The sequence below is a fragment of the Marmota flaviventris genome, chromosome 4 (assembly GCF_047511675.1).
Source record: "Marmota flaviventris isolate mMarFla1 chromosome 4, mMarFla1.hap1, whole genome shotgun sequence".
NCBI classification, from domain to species: Eukaryota; Metazoa; Chordata; class Mammalia; order Rodentia; family Sciuridae; genus Marmota; species Marmota flaviventris.
The window spans coordinates 124,013,367-124,030,813 of record NC_092501.1 but is presented as its reverse complement, the minus strand read 5'-3'; the positions used below and the strand labels follow the sequence as shown (position 1 = coordinate 124,030,813).

General features: G+C 40.5%; 1 protein-coding gene across 5 annotated transcripts in view; it reads left to right on the top strand.

Annotated features, from left to right (window-relative positions):
• The first annotated feature begins 2,609 nt into the window (after nt 1-2,609).
• The window catches only part of Enox1 (ecto-NOX disulfide-thiol exchanger 1), a 538,862-nt gene continuing 524,024 nt past the window's right edge, over nt 2,610-17,447 (top strand). For all 5 annotated transcript variants that reach the window (XM_027928919.2, XM_071610779.1, XM_071610780.1 and 2 more), the window contains exon 1: nt 2,610-2,836. The gene's annotated coding sequence lies outside the window, so the exon portion shown is untranslated. The remainder of the gene's footprint in view (nt 2,837-17,447) is intronic.

The following is a 17,447-nucleotide window of genomic DNA, read 5'->3' as shown; positions in this document are numbered from 1 at the left end:
GGTCTCAGACTTACTGATAATTAAGTATAAAAATGAATGTCTCAGGGCTGGGGTTGTGGCTCAGTGGTAGAGCACTTGCCTAGCATGTATGAGACACTGGGTTCGATTCTCAGCACTACATAAAAATAAATGAATAAAATAAAGGTTCATCAACATCTAAAAAATATTTAAAAATAATGATTGTCTCAGCTGTACATTTTATTATTATCTAGCAATTATGCAGCATGAGCATCTATGGGTTAATGACAGTTTAATCACAGTTGCTTCTCCAAACTTTTAAAGTATGTCAGAAATACTACATATCTTATTTTGTTTTTCTTTCCATTATCTTTTATTTGTCAGTAACTTATCTTTTAAATTAATATCCATTCACATTGCTGCATGCCTACGTTATTTTACAATGTTAGCTTCTTATAAATATCTATTTTTACAAAGAAAAGACTGCTCCCTTTGGAGTCCACCAAAGAAAACTACAGCTTTGTTAACATTCCAGCAAGTAAGACAAGAACTTGGGAAGCTGCTGAAACCCTAAAGGCGACTTTCTAAGGAAAACAAAACTTTAAAATTATTTTGGAAGAATTTTCACCAACACCTATTTTTTTAGGTTGCCTGTCAAGGGTCAATTTGGGGTATCAGTTTTCTGCTTGCTCTACAAGTTTTAGAGATTCCTTTCAAGTAAAAATTTCTTTTTACTTGTTTTCAACATAATAAAAAGCATAGGAATTCCAATATCAAAACATACATCTTCCAAGAAAGATTATAAATTGAGTGAAAGTGCAAGTCATATAAAGGGACCCCTACTAGATAACACAAAATGGATTTATTTGGCAGCACCCAAATAAATTCACTTTAATTTTCACTTTATTTCAGTTACATTTCACAGCTGTGATATCCTAAATGGAGAGAGAAGCTGCTCACAGAAGAGTCTAAGTTCAAAGGAACTGAAATTTAGCATGGAATGTGAAATTGAGGACTTCAGCTTCTAAGGAGATGATTGTGCAATCACCAAGGTTGAAGGATGTGAGCTTGGTGCTACAGCAGAATAAGTAGCTTGGACGACCACACGTTTTGGCCAGTGTTCATGAAGTTTTGCTCTTTGCAAGAGAAAAGTTTGTACCCGACAAGCTATCAAAACGTACATTTCTCTTAAAACTCTTTTCCCATCATCTATTCTAGAAGGGACTGCATAAACTAAAAATGAAGAGTGACTTTAATATTTTGAGAGGCTCGGATCCCCTTGGACCTAAATAAAGCAAACTTGAGCCTTCTCACATTCAGAGTATCCCATTGGGTTCCTTTGCATGCATCCTTTGGTAAGGATGCACAATGGGTCAATATTCTCTATTTTCTTTCTTTGCACTGGGGCTCTAGCTGCCAGAGGGGAAAATAGCCACACACAGGGAAATGGCATAAGTTAAAATCAAGCAAGCCTAGTGGGATGGTAATGATTTCCCAGCATCCAAGTTTTTTTTTTGCCTCTGGGATATGTGAAGCTAGAAAACAATGCCATTCATTCAACATTTATAGAAAACACACAATGTAAGCGGTACTGTGCTAAGTACTGGAGGACATGCAAAAGTATGCAAAACAATCCCTGCACAGGATTCATGCCAAGAAGTGCATTTCAAGTTATTACCTTGCGACCCTTGAAGAAATACATAGGTGAATAGAAACCCACTCGAATTTTAAACTAAGCATGGAATGATATGTTTTAGGAAGCAGGACAAATAATGTGCTTTCAAAATTTATTTCTAGGTATTACAATGTGGAGTGCATGGGCCAAGGAATAGGGTTCTTGGAGAAGCCTGATTGAAAAGAGGCACCGCCTGGATGCCTACACAGCGGAATCCTAACAAAGAGGCCAGCAGTCTTATCAGGGAAGTGGGTAACTTTCAGAAGAACTGGCCTCCAAGGAGGACAAAAAGGCCCAACCAACTTCAGCTCCCTAACCCGCATACTTTGCCCAGGCCAGACAGTAGTCTGCGTTGGCCAAATTCCTCTGTGCACCCCAAACCAGCATCTTCGCACAGGCCGCCTACATCCTGGAGACTGCCACGTGCGCCCGGGTTCCGGGCTCAATCCCTAAACAGGCCCAGCGCCTTCAAGGTCGCCATGGCAACTGAGGGGTTCCTATCTTAGTCCCTCAGAGCCCAGCCGAGAAGTCCCCACCGCGGCAGCCACCGGAGGAAGCACTCTTGGCCCCTCCTCAGAGCAGGGGTAGCGCGATCTTGAGCTGCAGGCGCCACTTTTGCCGCATCAGTGGCTGCGCGCTCCACTTGGCTTATCCAGGCTCGGATCCCGAGCCCAGAGAGCTGCGCTGCCTTTATCTCCACCTCTGTCGCCACCCGGCGGGCAGCTCCTCCAGGCAAGACGGGCGATCGATCTTCTTTCCCCGGCTTTACGGATTTCCGGGGGCAAAGAATTTTGCCTCGGTCCCTACGAGCATCTCTCAGCCTCTTTCCCCCTCCCCTTGCGACTCCCCCACGCTGTGGGCGCGCGCGCGCGCACAGACACTCACACTGGCAGGCGCGCGTGCGCACGCCCGCGCGCCCCGAGCCGCGGAGTCTCCAGCGCCCCTGAGCAGATCCCACTCTCCCGGGCGCCGCTACTCACACAGGCTTCCAGCCGCCACGGGGCGTCCTCTGTCTGCGGCAGCAGCGACGGTGGCGGAGGGAAAGGCGTCTGCAGCCTGGCCCCGACTGGCAGCTTCGTGCTTGGGACAGAGTCCGGGAGAAGCGGAGAAGAAGGAGGACGCCGAGGCGAGGAGGAGCCGCGCCGCACCCGGCGCTTAGCTTTGCGCGGCGGGCTGCCTTCTCTCCGCGTACCGCGGCCCCAGGTAAGCTCCGCGGCCCGCAGCATCCTCCAGGCGTCGGGGCTGGGAGCGGGGGTTCTTTGGTCCCACCCCCGTCAGGGCACTGGGACCGAGGCTGGAAGGGGAGTGGGCGAGGGGGGAGGGGAGTGGAGCTAGAGGTGAGGCTGGTATAAGGAGCGGTGCGTGAAAGCGTGGGGCTACTGTGGGCTGCCTCCCCGCCCTTCTCCGCCGTACCCTACTTCAAGCTCCATCACTTTTATGAGCCGGGGTGCCGGCGCCCCAGACAGCTGTTCTCTGCTTCTTCTCCGCCAGCTAGCCGGTGTTGGCTGCGGGCTGGGCGCCCGCCGCGCGGCAACCACCTCCCCTGCACCTTGGACAGCGCACCCCGCCGCTCGCCGCCCCCGGCACTGCACCCGGGACCCTGTCCTGCCCGTGCAGCCCTCCCACTGTCCTCTTCTTTCCAGATTGTGACCATCCCGCCCTGAATCCCATCTCTTCCTGCCTTGGCATACTCTGCTCTGGTGCGGGCCGGAAACTTTCCTCTCAGCTTGGTCTGCTCTAGATACTATTGTTATTTGTGCCTGTCCCCTCTCACAGGGAACTAGACACCTTGGACAGGTCTTCCTTGGCGGGAGCGCTTCCTGGCAGGCCCAGCCAGAGGCAGAGGAAGCACTGGGCAGCTGGACTTGGCGGCTGCCCGGGTGCAGAACCCGCACCTTGGCAGCTGGACTCTCTCGGGTTCCCCGCCTCTCTGGACACGTGCACGCCTCCCACGGACGCGGCCCCTCCCGGACCACCCCACGTCCTCCTCCTGCACAGCCACGGCCACCCCATAGGTTGGACACCCGGGGATCACGGGTTCTGATTGGTTGAAGGCGTAACCCCGCCTCCTTGTAGGGGGGTGGTTCTGGAGTGTTGTGGTTGTCATCCGAGGCGAGCACATGGGGGAAGTGGGGTCCACAGGTGGGGATGCCCAGCTGTTTAGGATCCCTGAGTCCCACTGTGTCTAACCCGCTTGTCCGCCTTCTTTCCTCACATACAGACTAGCTTTTCTTTACTCTCTTCCTCGGTCTTTCACTGCTATAACGTTTAAAAAACTAGCTTGTAACCCTAATTTTATTAAGATGGTTCGGTGTAGCAATTTTTAAAAGCAGATCTAGTAGAATGCGGGGAAACAAGTGCACATGAAGAGGTTCATGGCACACTGAGCCGCGGATTTGAGTCTGATAGTTTGGAGAAAGTAATGAAGGGTGCTTAAGGGATCTGAAGGGGTGGAGAAAGGGAAAAGGAAATTGATTCTTGGAGAAAAAGAGACACAGGTGAGAGAGCATAAGAAGCTGAGGAAGAAATAAGTAGGTCATTTGTAGGGTGAGATTGAAGGAGAAACCAAGAGGTGGGTGTGTTCTGCTGAAGACAGCTGTCTGGAAAAGTGGTAATTTTGGCTAATACTTAGTTTCTTATCATGCTTTGCTTTTGTTTTGCTAGCGTTGCATTTTTGATAGGCGACTTTATAATAATGTATATCCATCTAAAGGATATTGATTATTCCAGTTTCTTGTTACATACAGATTTGCAAATGGTAATAAATTTCATGAAGTGAAAGGCCCCTCTAGAGGGATGCATTAAACAGTTAAGTTAAAGTGCTTTTGAAATACTGGGGGAGAAGGCAGATGAGCATTGTGTAAAATACTGATTGTTCTGGCATTATTTTGAGCCTTTGCAGAAATACATATAAATGATACTGATTTCATTTCAAAGTGTGATTGCCTCTAGCATTTTCAAACTTTAATTCCTTCAGGCTGTTTTGATGTTGTGTCTGTACATCTAAGAATATTGTAATTCTTATCTTTAGAAGACTTGTCAATGCAAAACAAACAGCACTGGTGCAAGTTAATGTTGACAACTTTATATTGAGTACACTGTGTGTTATTTTACTTGTAAGAAAGTAAAGTATGGAAAAATAACACAGCATGACTGTTACTCCCCCTGGGGATTCATATCAGAACAAAGTGGAGGATTATATGAGGCTATTCCAGGGATAAATTTTAATTTTTTTCTTTTAACGATGAATACTTTTTAAGATTCATAGGTATAAACAATAACATTAATTGAATTATCTTTTTACACATTGATAGCACAGGATATTAAGTAAAACACGATATTTAATATGTTAGACGGTTTCAAAGTAGATGGTAAAGGTTATACATTTATTACTATATAAGTAGACAGAATTGCTTTTCTGACTGGAGGACTTCATATTCAAGGAGCAGGATTTGATACATCTGACAAATTGGAAAATTCCTATTGTTGAGAAAATAATTCTGTGTTTTCATTTCTTTACTTCATGCCTTGATTTGCCTTCAGGGATTTGGATTCCATTTGTTGGCCTACAAATCTAGATGGGTTTATAGATAGAATGTATATAATCATGCCTACATATATGCATATCTGTAAAATGTATGTATTTATGTCAACGCATAGTTATATATTTATACACAATTTTAGTGTATATTCTATGTCTTCATATGCATGTTGTTATCATCCTTAGATTTTTTTGCTCATTTCTTATTGTCCAAAAGGTGGCCCTCTTTTAAACTGTAGAAAGCATTATCACCAGAATTGGCCAATAGATCATGGAAACAGACAATAGTATTTTGTTGCCTGGCAACCACCTACTGTGAATGAAAAACAAAGCAGTGACAGCTGCTTCCACATCCTGATATTCATACTGTAGCTCAGGCATTGCAACCCTGCACATGAGACAGATCTAAGTTTCATTTCAGTAAGGTGAAGCTATTTCTTTTTTTCGATGTTTTAAGAAGAATATTAATATTTTTATTGTAGTAGAAATTATGTTGTTATTGTGGGATGAAATGAAGCATCTAATTTCAATTGTTCTCTTAAGCCTAATATAAACTGAAAAATACAAAATCATGGGGACTGTTCAGACCCTTCTCATTCTTCCCTTTATAGTCATTAAACATCCATAAGCACATTTTCTGCTGCTCTCAGGTGTTCTTAGGATATTATAAAAACCTTGAGTTGTCTGTGATATCTAAATGAATGGCAGGCTTTTTAAAAAAATATTTTTAAAGTTATACATGGGCACAATATCTTTATTTGTTTATTTATTTTTATGTGGTGCTGAGGATCTAACCCAGGGACTCACACGTGCGAGGCGAGCACTCTACCACTGAGCCACAACCCTAGCTAGCCCCCAAATGGCAGGCTTTTACTGCTAAAAGGAAAGCAGAGATTGTTGCTCTGCCCCAACCCTTTAATTTTAAAGAACAGTAAGGCATAGTGAGTGAGTGAGTCAACCCTGGTGTCAGAGCTGGTTTCAGGGTGTCTTCCTCTGTGGAACACTTGACAATTCCCACCCTCCGAATTATATTTTCTTTGTTCTCTATTTACATAAAATTTGTAGCCCAAATTACAATAATAATACTTAGAAGGTACAGTCATATATGCAAGTAGAATTTTGATATTGACATACTAGGGCTATATTGTGGCCTTAGATGCATTGTATACAGTATATTCTGAGTTTAGTCTTGGAAAGTTCTGTGAATCCCACCTCTCTCAAAACAGTGAAGCCAAGATACTTGCTTAAATAGTTGTTTACAGCTATGGATAATCTTTAATAATATCTTATTCTATGTGTGCATTTTTTTAACAGGGATGAAATTGAAGATTGCATTGGTCAGGATGCTCATTTGCAAGAGTTTAAATTTTATGGGTGATTAATGCATCACAGTTTGAGGTTTCCTGTCCTGCAACACTAGACATATGTTGGTATAGTGATTTGGGCTCTTTAAAGTGGGTGGGACAGACTCTGTGGCTGCATACTCTTGTCTATACCACCTTGCCAGAGGGGCTGCCTGGTGCCTGTTGATAGAGGATGAGCCATCTATCTCTGAGAGAGGTAAAATGGAGATTGTTTTTGAACTTTAAAATGATAACAAATTATTAGGTGACAAACTTGGATTACATATACACAGTTTAAGGGTATCTCCTAAACTTGGGTAACGTATTGCATGTGTGATGTTTTGAGGTTCCTTACGCTATTTTAAAGAACCTGTACTATGTTGTTTATTGTTTATGACATAAGTAAGCATTTAACTTTAAAGAATATCTTAAGTAGAAAAACCTGGAGTGGATTGATTGTAGAAACAGTATAGTGATGGTATTAAGTACCATTGAAGAGTCATTTTCACCAGAAAAGATGCACGTTAGCAGATTTGTGAGGGGGAAGAAATTGATTTACAGCAGGTTTAAACTAGTTTTAGAAGGCTGCCATTAACTTTTTGTAGCTAGAAGGCTTTTCAAACAGAATAATGATTTGGCAGATTTCAAGTGAACTTTATAATTTGAAAAACAAAAACAAAACATTTTCTAGTATCTGGGTATAATCTCTTGATGGACAAATACTTGTTTTTGAACCTTTGAGATAAATATGAATTTCAAGGATATTTAAAAAAAATCGGAACCATTTCTGTATCCATTTGCATAGTGTGATGTTAAATATTCAATAGTTCATACATTTAATCCACTGGAATCTTGAAATTTAGTTAACTTCCCTCTTCTTTTTTCTTGTATTAGGTAATGTATGTGTAGATATGTGCACACACACTGTACTTAGATTTTTTTCTTATTGCCATTTTCATCCTTATGATAGAATACTATTGGACTTGATTTGTGGTGTTTTTCATGTAGTAAAGAGAAGCTTTAAACAAGAGATATTTACGTTTTCTATTTCTTTATGTCAGCTTCTGATATTATATCCTGTAAACTCTTACCATCCTGAATAAGATGATTGCTAAAAACAAGCCAGCAAATAAATACATAAGCAGCATCCTATTTGCTACCCTCCAGGCTAGCTGGGAAACTATATTTTCTCATTCTGAGACATACATTTGCTTCTGTGCACACCCACGTACACATATAGAGCTTAAGGTCCTGCAGACTCCTGTTTTAAAGGTGGATAGATTCAGTATTGTTGGGGGGAGATCTATGTGTGATAGTACTTGAAGTAAAGACAATGTAGTTAGGTTTTCAGAAATACAACAGTATAAAAAGTATCAAATTTATTCCTTTTGTAAAATGTTCACATTTATGTTGATGGTATGACCAACCCATGGCACCTAGAGTAGTGCTCAATACCTGCAGTAGAGGTTGGCATGTGGTAGACAGTACATATTTTGTGAAATTAATGCACCTTTCATCCCTTTCAGATAATGATGCAAGTATTTTAGTCTTTGTGTGAAAAATATAACTGAGAGAATGAAAAAGAAACATTATATTTTTCTAATTGTTTTTATATAAGAAAAGTCAAAATAGCTAATGTTGCCAGTGGTATTTTGGAATATACTTTTTGTCAGTGTGGAAAGTTATACCAGGGCTATTGATTTTTCACAAACACAGCCATCCCAAGTATAGGACAGTTCTTTAATAGCCCACAGCAGCATAACAAAGGTTATGGCACCAAGTCTGAAGGAATACTTTATTCAGCTGGCCCTGGAGGGTGAAGTTTGCTAGCCCCAATGTAATTATCCAGACTGGAATTCCGCCAGCATGCTGTGGTTAACATCCCCAACAGTGGGAGAAAAACCACGAATGAAGTCTTTAAGGACTAAAGTGGCCAGAGCCTCTGCTTTGGTCTTATTTGCAAGAGGACACCTTGAGCATCTAGTAAGCCTTGAAAGCCATTGTGCACCTAAGGGATAGAGTCTGCAGTTGACATGCGACCTCAGGTGCAAAAATTGTGATCATTGGAAAAAAGTTACAATCCTAGGTGTTCAGTGCCAGTGAAACAAGACCTTTATCCTGCCACATCTTTGTGATGTAGGTAGAGAGTAGTGGTGTCTTGCAGACAATTCTAGAGGGTCATTAAGTAGGCTCCAGTTCCTTTTACCATTACACCACGGCTTAGATATTTATTTCCTTTGTAGGGCTTTATTCATAATTTTACAACAAATATTTGTTAAAATGTGAGATGATAAAAGGTTGAATTACAGGTTTAGAATCTCTAATATGAAGTGTGAAGTGTAAAATACAAAATTTTTGAGCTCTGATATGATGCTACAGGTGCAAAATTCCATAGCTGTTCTCATGTGACAGGTCATAGTCAAAAAAATCACTAAAAATATTGTATAAGGTATATATGAAACATAAATGAATTTTATGTTAATACTTGGTTCTCATCCCTAGGATATCTCATTATGTATATACAAACATTCCAAATTCAAATTTCAAAACACCTCTGGTCCCAAGCATTTTGAATAAAGAACACTCAACCTATACTTTTCTGGAAGAATTCCTGATTGTTTTGTGTATAATAGATGCTCAACATATATTTGTTTGAAAATATACAGTGAAATAATTTGTATATTTCGTTGGGGCAATTAATTGTTTTATCTAGGGAACCTTTGATCTTCAAACATTTATTGCACACTCACTCTATGAATGGTACTGTGTTTGACTCTGGGAGTTATGAAGACTCTTTAAGACACAGATCCTGCTCACAGAAGAGGGGGCAAAGTGCACAAAAGTGAAATGCACAAATTCACTGTGATTTGATAGGTGACTGTGTGTGGGGTCAGTTGGCTGGCAGAGCAGAGCCATGGAGGACCAGGAAGGGTCTACTAAAAAGGTTTTGAACTTAATAATGAGATTGGCAAGCTTTTCTCAAATCTACTTGTTTGTAGGAATGAGGTGCTCATAACAATGTTGATTTCCAGATTATACCCAGGACCCACTGTGTGGAAATCTGTAGGGACATGGCCTGGTGGAGCAAACACAATCAATTTTGTATTCATAACTCTGATACTCCATATGCCAGTACATGTCTATAGAATTTGTTTGCAAATGTTTCCTATTCTCTGAGTGCTCTTTCTCTCACATGTGGGACTGCTTGGTAATGTGACAGAGTTAATGGCCTCAGGAGTTGACCTCAGCCATGACAGAACACAGCTAAATAATAATACCCTAGCATCCTTGACTCTTTGAGTGCAGTAACTCTAATTCACATTCTATACCATGTTCCAGAGTCCCCTCATGAAACCCAGCCTCAGTAACCCAAAGGGACTGCCTGTTAGACAAACTGTGCTTTCTGGCTATTATCCTTCCCACTTCTCTACCAGTACTTCTAGGATTCCCTCCCAGATAAATAACTTGCTCTCCTGTGCTGCCTCAAGGTCTGCTTCTGGGGAAATTCAACATGAGAGCTGGAAGAATATGCTTTTACCTTTTACAATGAGGCAGGTTTTGTAGGCTCAGTCTTAGGTGAAAAAGAGCTCCTGAAGAGTTTGGGAGAGGGCATTTCCATGTTGGATTTGGAACTTAGAAAGATACTCTGGCAGATGTGTGGGGAAGGGATTGACAGAGGAAGAATCAGGGACATGGAGGCCAGCTGGGAAGTAGCAGTGCCCAGGTAAGCAGTGATAAGCACTTAAGCTAAGGTAAGTGCTGGAAGTGCAGGAAAGGATTTTAGATGGATTTTGACAGAATACTACCTAGAAAAACTAGTGATGTGATGTGTTTAGGTCCCAAGAGGAGCTTCCAGTCCTTCACCCTGCCCCATTGCCTTGTTGTGCCCATTAGACTTGGCACCCTTGGAAGGGCTGCGAATCCTCTGTCTTGCCTATAATCTCACTCAAACTTTCTAGAGTTAAATTGTACAATTCTGAGCATAAATAAAAGAAGGAAGGATAAATTGAAGAATATAAATAATTCACTATCAGATCATTAAAAGAAGAAAGTTATTTTATAGGAAGGATTTGTGGAGTTTATAGGAGGGCTGGAGAGGTATCTGTGATGCATGTCCATTTTGTGATGAATAGTAATTTTTCCCCCTTTGCTCTTAGCCCAGAAGTGATTTCCATCCACCATCAGTTTCTGGAAGACCTAGCACAACTCTCTGTGCACTTATGCCTATTGTTTTTCCTGCTGCTCTGATAGCCTGTGTTTTAGCTAAGTGAATGAGTGGTAGCTGGAGGTGGGGCGGGATTTTTCCTCTTGTTCTGTCATAATTCCAGGCTTTGGACTGCAATTTCTCCTGCCAGTTCTTAAGCCACCAGTTCCTAAAGAAGATCAAGAGGTAAGAGAGTGGGAGAAAGAAAGCATAAATCCATAAAGAGAACTGTTTTGAATTAAATGCTTAATTATGAAATGAGCAAGTTAAAGCTTGTTAGATGATATGAAATGAGATAAGGCAGTCTTCTAATTAGTATTATGAATACTAATATTCAGGCTCTGTCTATAGTCAGAAATGTGAAGGCTGAATAATCAAAAGGAACCTGACACCATCGTATTTTTGGAAAAGTAGCATTGACTCAATGACAAAAAGACCAAATTATGAGAAGTTGTAGAATGGGTCAGGAAAGAACTTCCTAGGCTATGATTAACAGGGAGAACAAAGAGTCATGACAGTAAAAATGCTGAGCATGTGGGTGTAAGAGAGGCCAGGGACACTGTGGGTGAAACAAAATAGGAAGGAAGAGGCCTTTTTAATGTAAGAAATTATGCGTGTGTGTGTGTAAGAGAGAGAGAGTGTGTGTGTGTGTGTGTGAGAGAGAGAGAGAGAGAGAGAGAGAGAGAGAGAGAGAATCCCCCCACTGCCCATGACACTGGGGATTGAACCCAGGGGTTTCCTACCAGCATTTCTCTCCTTCCCTCTTATGTTGGGTGCAGCCTTCCTTGCCCTTCTCAGTTGCTTTTTGTATCAGATGGGGCTCACTCCTGCAGCTTCCTTTCTGCGATTTCTTGGGAAATCGTGGCTTGCTGTATTGGGTCCATGGGAGGCCCGCGTGGGAGACAGTAGGGAGAAGGGCAGAGCAGGGTATTTTTTTCTTTGCCTTGATTGGGCAAAGGAATCTCTCTCATAGCATATCTAATGTCCCAGCTGCTCACTGGTGCCCTTGGTCCAGAAGGCTGCGGTACCTCTGGCTATCCTCTGTTTAGTTGGGGGTTGGAGGGCTTCTTGTTCTTACTTATTCATCTCTGGATTACCTCACTGTCTGGTGTTGGGCTTGTAGTGCCTCCATCACCTGAATAACCAATTCTCTATGAAATTTCCTCACTGGAAATTAATTGGAGAGATTCTGTTTTCCTAGTTAGACATTCTCTTAGTTTCTCAAAGCATGGAAACGAGGTAAATCTGATGAACCCACATTTATAATCTCATCCCTGGCCCAGGAGTCTCCACCCCTTTACTGATTCTTCTTTCCTTAGCATTAGTCTTCCCTTTTCAAATATATTTGTCATTTTTGCAGTCTCCTTCCAATGTCTTCACTATTTTATCCTTCAACCTCTCATTTGCTAACCTTCCTTATTTTATGCCAGCAATTCTTACTGACTTCATCTCTATGGGTGATATCCTTAACATATTAATGTAATGGTCTTATGACACTCTCCTGCATGTGCTTTGGCTTAAGGTCATACCTCTGCTACAGGAGGGTTCAATTTTGGTGGTACTTCACTTTTCTGTATCGGCATGCTTTTGATATATGTTATCAGATTCCACCTCATCTCCTATAAAAGTATATGTGGTTTTATAGGAAAAACAAAGCAAGAATGTTGGCAAGAAGGGAAGAGTTCTCAAGCTGCGCCATCATGGGGCCACACACATGGCTTTAAAAAGACCATAAAAGAGCAACTTGGAATCTGCAGAGGTGGTGGTGGGATAGTGCAGTGACTGTTCAGACTCCTCTTCCTGCTAGAAAGCAGTCCTGTTGGTTGCTACCATATTGGTCCTATAGCATCTTCATCCCTTATCCAAGGTGTCTCCAGCCAAGCACAGAGAGTTGGAAGCTGGATCCTCTGTCAAGAAAAAGATATAGAGGTATCTTTAACAGAAATGTTCAAAAGGGCCCATGAACCAGCTGAGGTGCTGCATACTCTAATGCCAGAGGCAGTACATTTGGGCATTGTAGCACACATGGGGACATTTTAAAAATTAATAGCCATGCAAATCACCACTAGTTCTACACATCTGGCACCTGGGAAAGTTAAAAGCGTTGACCAAAGAAGAATTTAAGTTTTGAAAAACAACCATGGCATGGGTAGTAAATGTGTTTTCTTACCTTTGAGTAGAAATAGGGCTGGGGACTGTGGGCTGGTGAACACATTTATGAACAAATGAATCTTTTTGGAACCTGCCTGTAAGGCTACTTGATTGTCTGTGCTCTCCATAATGATAAGAAGTGGTGAGTGCCAGGCTGGAGAATTGTGGATTAGGCAGCTCTGGATGAGTTGACAATGGAAAAGAAATAAGCTTATTTTAAATGGGCATAAGCTTCAAGGCAAGTAATTAAGACACACTTCAGCATCATGGAAAAATTAAGGTTCTAGTTAATACAAACATGAGATTGGAAAAAACAAATCGCATACCTATAATCACCACAGAACAGTTTGTTTAGTAACAAAACACCAATTATACTCACTCTTCTGTGCATTTATCCTCTTTTCCCTGTATCTTTCAGAACTGAGTTCAGGGTGTTTTTTATCCTGGTAGTGCTCTGTGCACTTTTCTTTAAAAAGTCATGTCTGTGAGAGCAGCTGACAGTTTCTTGTGAGATCTTTCGGAAGCCTGGTCAATATTTTCAATATTGCATCTTTCTACAGAGATGTACACTGTTTCTTTCCTTATTACTCAGTAATGTGCAGTGGCGTGAGGAGAGAGCTTTTAAATGGAACTTTCTTGATCATCAGGGACTTTATCCTGTCAAGTAACACAAAGCAGGTGCTTTGAAAGTTAAAGAAGCTGTTTTCTGTGCATTCACTGAGGCAGATTTTATATACAGCATGCCGAGTTGATCTTACATAGTTTGATTTTTTTTCTCATCCAGTTATTAAGGGATTATTTTTGACATGTATATTTTAGGTCTCATGAAATATTGTGACCACCTTAACACTCATTTTTTAGGAGAGATTTAATGTTTTTTGGATGCTAAATCCATGCTAAATGTTCTGTTTGATGAATGAATAGGTATTTATTGGGCTAAGTTCATACTAGGTACAGGTAATACAGTAGTGAGCAAAATAATCATTATTTCCGTCTTGCTTGGAGTACACAGTTTACTGGAAAGGACACTAGATAAATAAATGAAAAAAATAATTAGGTAATTAAAATTTATAACAAGTACTTGGAAAAGACCACATTTTTATGAAGGGGCATGGTGAGGGTGAGATGGTCAGGGACCTTGAATGGGAAAGTAATTTATAAATCAGTGCATGAAGAATGACTGGGGTTATCCGGTGGGGAGTCCTGTGTTATAGCCAGATAGAGTTTGACCAATGTTGCTGAAAAGCAGAGAGCAAAGGTAGACAGTAGCTGAGAACAAGGCTGCTGAGATACAGGGCTTGGTTATGCCAGAGCTACTAGGCCATGCTCTGGACTTTGGATCTGTGGGGAGCTATTGAAAGGTTTTTGTTTTCCTTATTTTATATAGAGGCGAAATTCATATGACATAAAAGGAACCATTTCAAATGAACAATTCAGTGGCATTTAGTATATTCACATGATTGTACAAGTACTATCTATCTATTCTAAAACATTTCATCCTCCCAGATTAAAACTCTATGCTGATTAAGAGTCTCTGAAGGATTTTAACTGACTTATCTTTATGGGAAGCTTCCTGAGAAAGGATCAGTGTGGCAAGACTAGAAGCTGGAGAACCAACTTGGAAATTATCGTCAAGTCCAGGGTACATAGTGGTGGCTTCCTAAACAAGCAACAAGAATAGTGACTGGAGATATGGAGATGACGAGAATGATCCAAGATAGAGTTATATGATTAGTTTGATTATACTATATGCATGCTTATAATTTTGAGTGGAAAAGGTCCTTATAGTGGATGCATCTTTAACTTGATCCCAATGCCAAACATAAAGTATTGACAATATGATAGGTGGTGTTTATTTTTGATTCTTTCTTCAAGTACTATGACTCTCCTAATTAAATGGTGACTGTTAATAATGGCAGTATCATGTATTATAATGTAAGCACAGTATAGTAATTTACTGTAAAAGAAATAAATAACTGCTGGAAATTAACTTGTGAAACAAGTTAAAAAAATTTCAGCTACCTGATATCTATAAATTTCCTATTACTTTAAGGAGATGTTCATACTGATAAACTGATACTAGAAGCTAAAGTTTCTGAGATCTTCTTTTTGGAGATCCTACAAATTGGAGTAAAAATCACCAGTAAATCAATCAAGATTTTTATCTTTGACATTTGTTTTCTTTTTGCCTTTAAGTACTTTTCCTGACCGGTTGCTACCTCTTAGATCTGTGATTTCCAGCCTGAGTGTATAACACTCAGGTGCCACTGACCCAACAGTATTCAGAAATCTAAGTGATCTCCTATCCTCCAACAATTTATATAATGTATCTAACTGAATGGTAATTTTAGAACTGAAAGAGATCACTAAAGAACATTTAGTCTCCTAGTTTGCTTGAAAGCAATACATTGGGAGGGCTTGAAGTGCCTGGAATAAGACTCCACTGAGGGTGGGTTAGGTCCTGGTTTATGCAAGGAAGTGTGTGGAAGTCCAGCAGCAGTCAGGGGTAAGCCATCTGTCTGCTTGACATAATGGCACTCAAAACCAGCCACTCTTTGCAGCTTTTCGGTGATGTCCTTAGTCCCTCCATCTGAAACCCTGTCATGGCTCAGACTGTGCCTTTTCCTCCCTCAAAGAGGAGTCTTTCTGTTTTGGGGTATGAACTGTTCAGCTTCTGTAAGAAGATGTTTCATTTTGATTAATGTTATTTCTACTCTTCTAGAAAGATGCTTAGGCACCCCTGGCTATGTTTCTTTTCTGTCATGTATGGATTCATATCTGAATGTTATTTTGTTCCTTCATCATGGAATTTTATAATGAAATAATATTTGGAGTGCCTGGCTAGTTTCTTTGACTTTTTCCTCCCTGGAACACTTAAGTTTGGAAAGAGTTTTTAGGCCAAGCTGTCAATTTATTTTACAATAAAGGCAGAATCAGTAAATAGCCAGTTTTTTTCCCCCTTGGATATCTGCAGTGCAATACTTGCATTTCAGTCTTTCTAATATCTCTCTTTTTTTAGTTTTTTAAAGATTTATTATTCAGGGCTGGGGTTATGGCTCAGCGGCAGAGCCCCTCACCTCGCATGTGCAAGGCTCTGGGTTCGATCTTTGTCATCACATTAAATAAATAAATAAATAAAAAGTTATAAAAAATTTATTTATTCCAATTAGGTATATATGACAACAGAATGAATTTGATGTGGCATTGCACCATATGTGCAGTCACATATGTACCCAGGGTAATAGTGTCCATCTCATTCCACCATCTTTTCTACCCCCATTTCTCCTCCTTTCCCCTCCCTCCCCTTTGCCCTATCCAGAGTTCTTCCATTCCTCTCATGCTTCCCCCTGCCCCATCCCCATTATGGATCAGCATCCACTTATCAGAAAATATTCAGCCCTTGGTTTTGGGGATTGGATTACTTTCCTTAGCATGATATTCCCCAACTCCATTCATTTACCAGCAAATGCCATAATTTTATTCTCTTTTAATGCTGGGTAATATTCCATTGTGTATATATACCACAGTTTCTTTATCCATTCATCTAGGTTGGTTCCACAGTTTAGCTATTGTGAATTGAGCTGCTATAAACATTGATGTGGCTGTGTTACTATAATATGCTGTTTCTAAGTCCTTTAGTTATAGTCCGAGGAGTAGGATAGCTAAAATGGTGGTTCCATTGCAAGTTTTCCAAGAAATCTCCATACTGCTTTCCAGAGTGGTTGCCCCAATTTGCAGTCCCACCAGCAATGTACAAGTGTGCCTTTCCCCCTACACCCTCGCCAACACTTATTGTTGTTTGTATTCTTGATAACTGCCATTCTGACTGGCATGAGATGACATCTTAGAGTAGTTTTGATTTGCATTTCTCTAATTTTTAGAGATGTTGTATATTTTTTCATATATTTGTTGATCTATTGTATATCATCTTTTGAGAAGTGTCTGTTCAGCTCCTTAGCCCATTTATTGATTGGGTTGTTTGTTTTTTCAGTGGTACAGTGCTTGCCTAGCATGTGTGAGGCATTGGGTTCAATCCTTAGCACCACATAAACTTAAAAAATGTATTGTGTCCATCCAGTTTTTTTAAGCTTAATTCCCTGCTTTAAAATGCATGTGATTGTAAAACAGCAAATGCTATAGAAAAATTCAAAAAGAAAAGTAACATTTCTCAAATGTCCTACTAGAGATAACCATTGTTGATATTTTAGTGAAATTCTTCCAGGCAGATATCTGAGTCTGTGTGTGTCTCTCTCTATGTGTATATATACATGTACATGTGTGTGTGAATTCACATATAAGCACTAAGTATAGATAACATTCTAAATAAATGAAATTCTTCAATCTGTATTTTTCTGATAACATGTAGCCATTTTTTAATGTCAGTAAAAAATATATGTATTTAATGACTGTATACTTTTATTGGATGTAAGAAAAACAATTTCTGGGGAAAACTGGCATTTTATGTATATATGTATGTGTAAAATAAATAAATAAATAAATATTTATATATAAATATAAATACAGCTGCTGTAATTTAGATCTGAATAGCCGTCAAAGGCCCATGTGTTGAAAACT